Source organism: Scylla paramamosain, chromosome 12 (assembly GCF_035594125.1).
Source record: "Scylla paramamosain isolate STU-SP2022 chromosome 12, ASM3559412v1, whole genome shotgun sequence".
Classification (NCBI taxonomy): Eukaryota; Metazoa; Arthropoda; class Malacostraca; order Decapoda; family Portunidae; genus Scylla; species Scylla paramamosain.
Genome location: NC_087162.1, coordinates 24,237,948 through 24,244,725, shown reverse-complemented (window position 1 = coordinate 24,244,725; position 6,778 = coordinate 24,237,948).

The following is a 6,778-nucleotide window of genomic DNA, read 5'->3' as shown; positions in this document are numbered from 1 at the left end:
GCTTTTTTTTTTTTTTTTTCTTCCACCACCTTCCCTTCCAACACTCCTTCACTGTTATACCAACATAGTCATCTCGGATTCCTGCCCGCATCCTTTAACGCCCCAAGTTCTCTCATGAAAACTATTTTCAAAAGACATTGAGTTGTTCTTATTATAGTCGAATTCCCAGGGGTTTCCTCACCAATGCGGAATCCTTGTTAAACTATCACTGCAGTCTTGAAAACATCCTGAAGACCCCCAATAACTATCGGCAAAGTATGTTCTACGAGTAAGTGACCGACAAAAGTCACACAGCACGCTGAAACGTTTCAGAATAGGAACCTGTTTCGTGAAGTCTGAACCGGCGAGCGGCGTTACATGTTACGCCTCGTGTGCTACGCTTTTTAAATGGAATCAGGTAACTTTCATCATTCGTCTATTAAGTCACGTCAAAAGCACACAATCCTCGAACTTATGAACTTTGTGCGGGAAGAGAAGGAAAGGAAAGGGGTTGGAAGGGGAAAAGTGTGTGTGTGTGTGTGTGTGTGTGTGTGTGTGTGTGTGTGTGTGTGTGTGTGTGTGTGTGTGAGAGAGAGAGAGAGAGAGAGAGAGAGAGAGAGAGAGAGAGAGAGAGAGAGAGAGAGAGAGAGAGAGAGACGATACCTGTGATACGTACAGGTGTCATTTGTTCCCGCCAGGTACACCTAAGGATCTGAGGATACCTGTACCAATATTACTTTATAATGAGGGGGACAGCATCTCTCTCTCTCTCTCTCTCTCTCTCTCTCTCTCTCTCTCTCTCTCTCTCTCTCTCTCTCTCTCTCTCTCTCTCGTATGTATACCCAAGTGCAATGACTATGAGAAAGGGTGATAGATGGATAGATGTATGGGTAGACGGAGGGACGAGAGTGGAGGGGAGGGGGGGGGGGCAGTGTGGCAGGAAGGGCGTAGCCGGAAAAGCACGGAAAGGGGACACGGCGAGGGGTTAATGGTGATGGCGACAACAAAAAAAAAAACAAAACAAAACAAAACAAAAATAATGTAAATCAGCAGAAATAGAGAGAGAGAGAGAGAGAGAGAGAGAGAGAGAGAGAGAGAGAGAGAGAGAGAGAGAGAGAGAGAGAGAGAGAGAGAGAGAATGACTAAATCAAGGATGAAAAATATTACTATAGAAAACGCGAATATAAATAAATAAACAAATAAAAGAAAAATAAATAAATAAATCAGTGAAAAGAGTAGGACTCAGATACATGTTAGGGGAGATGAGACTAGATTCCTGAAGGTAGGAAGGTAAGACTGGGCATCGTAAAGTCAGGTATGGTAAGGTAAGGTAAGGCAAGGTAACGTAACGTATGATAATGAATGGTAAAGTAAGACAAGGTAAGCTAAGTTGAAGAAAGGAATAGTAAGGTAGACAAAACAAAGTAAGGTAACATAAGGTGAAGTAAAGTAAGAAAAAGAAAGAAAAAGGAATGGTAAGGTAAGGTAAGCTAATTTAAGATAAAGTAGGGTAGAGTAAAGTCAGATAGGGTTAGATTATTTTACATTAGGCCCGGTTAAGTTAGATGATGCGCTTTGTTAAGACTCCTTCCGAATCAGAATATCGCAAAAGTTAGGTACAGTAATATTAGGTCAGGTTACAGCAGAGATGTTACAGCAGAGATACAAGTGGATATTGCTTTGCTCTCCACTAAGACAACCCATCGTAACAATACTGTACATCAACACTAAACTTGCATCCCCAAGCACTTCATACTTTCATCAGGGCAACTGGTCGGATTCTCACGTGTGTTTTATCTCAATTGCAATAAAAAATCCTCGTTGAATTATCGCTAGAACCATAGAAACGCCCCTTAGGACCACACCACCTGCACTAGATCTTGTTAAATTTTGTCAGAATAAGATACCGAAGTATATGTAAAGTATTCGGCTTAGTTTTCACAATACCTTCCACCAGAGCCTGTTAAAAGTTCAGATGAGATACCGAAATGTTTAATAAAAATATGGGTCTTGCATGTAAAGTATTTGACTTGAAGTTTTCACAGCATCTTCCACCATATTAGAGTTTGTTACATATTCTATCCAGTTCGTTTTATTCCCTGTCTATTTCCTTTTCAATTGCTTTTCTTTCTGCCTATTTCCTTTCCATTTCCTTTACTTCCAGTCTATCTAATTTCCAACTGCTTTTTCTTCCCGTCTATTTAATTTCCAACTGCTCTTCTTCCCGATTATTTCATTTTCAATTGCTTTTCTTTCTATTTCCTTTCCAATTGTTTTTCTTTCCGGTCTATTAAATTTCCAATTGTTTTTTTTCCGTCTATTTCCTTTCCACTTGCTTTTCTTCCCGTCTACTTCCTTTTCAGTTGCTTTTCTTCCCATTTATTTCCTCTCCAATTACCTTTCTTCCCGTATATACCCTCTCTTCAATCACATTTCTTATCTCTCCGTCTGTCTCCTATCTCTGGCTTGGAGACTTTCCACTTGCCAGAGTCATCAGGTCGCCGCGTCTTGCTCTTAACCTCCACTACCTAACAGCTATTAACATCCCTGGCTGCAGTGTCACACGTGCATGGTTACTCAGCCCTTCCTCTGGGACACTAAGTAGATGGTGATCGCCACGCTGCCACACCTGATCTTCATGTTCTCCCGGGTTACCTATTCATCGACCGGTCCATAAGGAGGATAGACAAGTGAGTGTGGGTTGTGTGCTGACTGGCAGGACATCGAGACACGAGCGAACTACTAACAAACAATTAAAGGTGGCGGACGAGAGGGAGTGTGTGAATGCAAGATAAATGTGTGTGTGTGTGTGTGTGTGTGTGTGTGTGTGTGTGAGAGAGAGAGAGAGAGAGAGAGAGAGAGAGAGAGAGAGAGAGAGAGAGAGAGAGAGAGAGAGAGAGAGAGAGAGAGAGAGAGAGAGAGAGAGAGGGGGGAAGCTAAAAATGATAAAAGCCATATCGATAGGATTACCAACATATGTTTTTTCCTGTACGTTCCTTTACCTATATGTTAATTTATCAGTAGGTTCTTTTAGCTACACGTTCATTTACCTCTGTGTTTACTTCGACTTTTTTTTTATCTCTGTTACTTGATATTCATGCTCCTTTACCTGTACGTTCCCTTACTAATACACCCCTTCACCTGTAGACTCGTTAACCTGTATGTAAACTTACGTACTTTCACTATCAATCCAACAATCCTTATTTTTTTTTTTTTTTTTGCTTTTTTTCCCCCCTGTAATTAAACAGCAATATTACAACGCCAATAAGAGAGAAAATTTACTGCCAAGAGTGAATTGAAGGAGTGAAGGAGGGGGATGAAGGAATGAAGAAGTGAAGGAAGGAATAAGGGGATGAAATGAAGTGGAGTGAATAAATGAAAGAACGAAGAAATGGAGTGAAGGAATGAAGGAATGGAGTGAAAGAATAAAAGACTGGAGTGAAGGAATGAAAGAGTGAAGGAGTGAAAGAGTAAAAGAATGAGGGAAGTGAAGAATGAAGAAGTGAAGGAATGGAGAGAAGGAATAATGAAGTGAAGGAATGAATGAGTGAAAGAGTTAAGGCAAGGAATGAACGAATAAAAAAATGAAGGAATAAAGGAGTGACGGAATGAAGGAGAGACAAATGCACAGGTACCTGGAAAACTGACAACCAAATGCTACACCTGTGAAAAAAAAAAAACAGACACCTTTTATTAGAGCTGTTTTATGACACCCTGTAATTTAGCTGAGCGTCAAATTTACTTCCTTTATTTAAAAACATCATAATAATTTTACAAGTCCAGTTTAATCCCTATAATCAACAATGACATCCCACTGTATGCTTACTGACACAATAGCCAGCCAGTGCCGTGTGTGTGTGTGTGTGTGTGTGTGTGTGTGTGTGTGTGTGTCTCCCATCCCTCTCCGTCAATCACTGGTCGTGTAGAAGGTGCATCAGGTAACGTTATCTCTATTCAGCTTTTAGTCTGTGCCAATCAAGCTATCCCCAGCGAGTCATGGCCGTGTCCGTGTGAGGGCGCCACGTGGAGGGCCTGGGTGGAGGCACTTCATACTGGGGGGGGTGTTGGAAAAGAGAGAGAGAGAGAGAGAGAGAGAGAGAGAGAGAGAGAGAGAGAGAGAGAGAGAGAGAGAGAGAGAGAGAGAGAGAGAGAGAGAGAGAGAGAGAGAGAAATTCTAATGATAATGAAACACTGCATTATACGAACATGAAGAAGAAAATAAGAAATAAAGTAAAAAAAAAAATCGAAAAAAAGGATGGAACGAGAGAAAGAAAATATATAAAAAGTTGAAGGGATGAAGCAAGAGAGAGAGAGAAAAAAAAACGAAGAAAGAAGTGATGAAATGAGAAAATAAAAAAAATCGAAGGGTTAGAACGAGAAAGAAAAATAAATAAGAAGGGATGAAACGTGAGAAAATGATAATGACAAAAAGATCGAAGAAGGAACAACGAGAGAGAGAGAGAGAGAGAGAGAGAGAGAGAGAGAGAGAGAGAGAGAGAGAGAGAGAGAGAGAGAGAGAGAAAAAGAAGATCAAAGACAAGTAGAAGGCAGGACCCCACGTGGTGTGTCGGCCGGAGAGCGCGAGTAGGAATCTGACGCACGCGCAGACGGGCCGCATTCATCACTGGGTATCGCGGAGATCTCCCCGTCAAGAGTGGCGGGGCGCGGGGACATCACCACGGGCACCCTGGATTCTGGGGCACCTCGCGGCGACTCCCGGGGCAGCGAAGGGCAAGAAGGAGTGTGGTGTATGTGTTCTCGGGGAGAGATGAAGGCCAAACAGTTGGGATTGAGAGAGAGAGAGAGAGAGAGAGAGAGAGAGAGAGAGAGAGAGAGAGAGAGAGAGAGAGAGAGAGAGAGAGAGGCGCCCGTATTCTGAAACACATCTGCGCCACATGTCCACTACTTTCAAAAGGCTCTAGTTGTAGTGACACTTGTTTTTAAAAAGTGTTTTTACTGGTTTTGTGACAAACTGAAAAGGTTTCTACATTATCAATAGGAGAAACTCTTGAAAACTCGCCTAATCATTTCTGTAGCTTTTGAAGATAGCTGTGGTGAGAGAGCAGGATGTTTCAGAATACGAGTAAGAACCACGGATGGAAGACAGGTGGGAGAAGGAAGGAAACAAGATAGATTGATAGATAGATGAGCAGATAGGCAGGTAGGGAGAGAGGGATGGATATGGGGAAGGGGAAACATGATAGATAGGTAAGTAGGTAGATAGGTAGGTAGGCTGATAGGGAGGGAGGGATGAATAGATGGGAAAAGAAGGTAAACGAGGTAGACAGATAAGCGGCTTAGCAAACAAGCAGGAAGGGAGGGAGAAATGAGAAAGTGGAAGTGTGAGAGGCAGGCGGGTAGACAGGGATAGGTAGGGTATATGGAAAGAAGGGAAGACACAATGTTGACAGGTAGGTGAGGCAGACAAGGGAAGAGCGGCGAATAGAAAAAAAAAAACGAAAAAAAACGAGCAAACAAGGTTGAGAGGAAGATAAAGGAGACCATGTTGAAAAAAAGAAAACAAACAAGGTAGTAAGATAGATAAAGAAGAAAGATGAAAAAGCAACTTCCCTATGCAGTCTATCCTCTCTACACGTTCATCTCACATTCCATTCCTTCACCATCACAATGGAATACAATGGAAGAACAGATAGCAAACTTAAAAAGGATCCATAAGAGGCTGTGCGCTATAAACTATACAATAATTACAACCTAGACCAACATTCGCTGATATTCTTTAAGGGAACTACATCGGGAATAGTAACAGAGAACATCACTACCCACCATAAGTCATTGAACCATAACCCAGCATCATTATCAGTTATCAGGGTTACCATCATCACCATTACCACTACCCAAGAACCGCAAACTAAGCAGGAGACGTATAGGATAGTAAAGGCGAAGGGTTCTGGAGGTCAAACTTATGTAAAAACACTGAGAATCTCTTTCGTCTCCAAGTCCGAAGAGGAGAAGAGAGACGATGGAAAGGGACGACCTCTGTGGGGACACTTGTTGCAGCTTCCTCGTGCATCACGCGTCACGAGGAAGGAGAGAGAGAGAGAGAGAGAGAGAGAGAGAGAGAGAGAGAGAGAGAGAGAGAGAGAGAGAGAGAGAGAGAGAGAGAGAGAGAGAGAGAGAGAGAGAGAGAGAGAGAGAGAGTGTGTGTGTGTGTGAGTGAGGAAGGTAAGGGATGGTTAAGGAAGTAAAGGAGCTAGAGTATGGGTCACAATTATAATAGGGATGAAGGGGAGGAGGTCACACCATGGGAGGAGAAGGGTCAGGCAGGAAGGAGCGGCGGGCGGGTCATTAGCACTGGCGGCGTTGTGAGGAGATCGTGACGGCTGCAGGAGGAAGCTGGTGGGTGGGTGTGGAGGACAAGACATCACGTGTGGTGGTATCTCAAGTTTATCCCATTATGATTTTGTTGAAAGGCTCGTGTGTAAGATGTCAGCGACCACCACCACCACCACTGCTACATACTACTACTACTACTATTACGACAACAGCAACAGTAGTAATGGTAATAGTAGTAGTAGTAGTAGTAGTAGTAGTAGTAGTAGTAGTAGTAGTAGTAGTAGTAGTAGTAGTAGTAGCAATGATGGTGATGATGATGATGGTGATAATAATGGCAATAGTAAAATTAATGCATAAAATTTCTGAGGGTTGCAAAAAAAGTTAATTTAAGGCTTCCAACAGGAATATTAATAGAGGAGGAGGTGGAGGATGAGGAGGAAGAGGAGGAGTGACAATGACGACAACGAAGAAGAAAGAAACGACGACGATGAAAAAGATGGGAAAC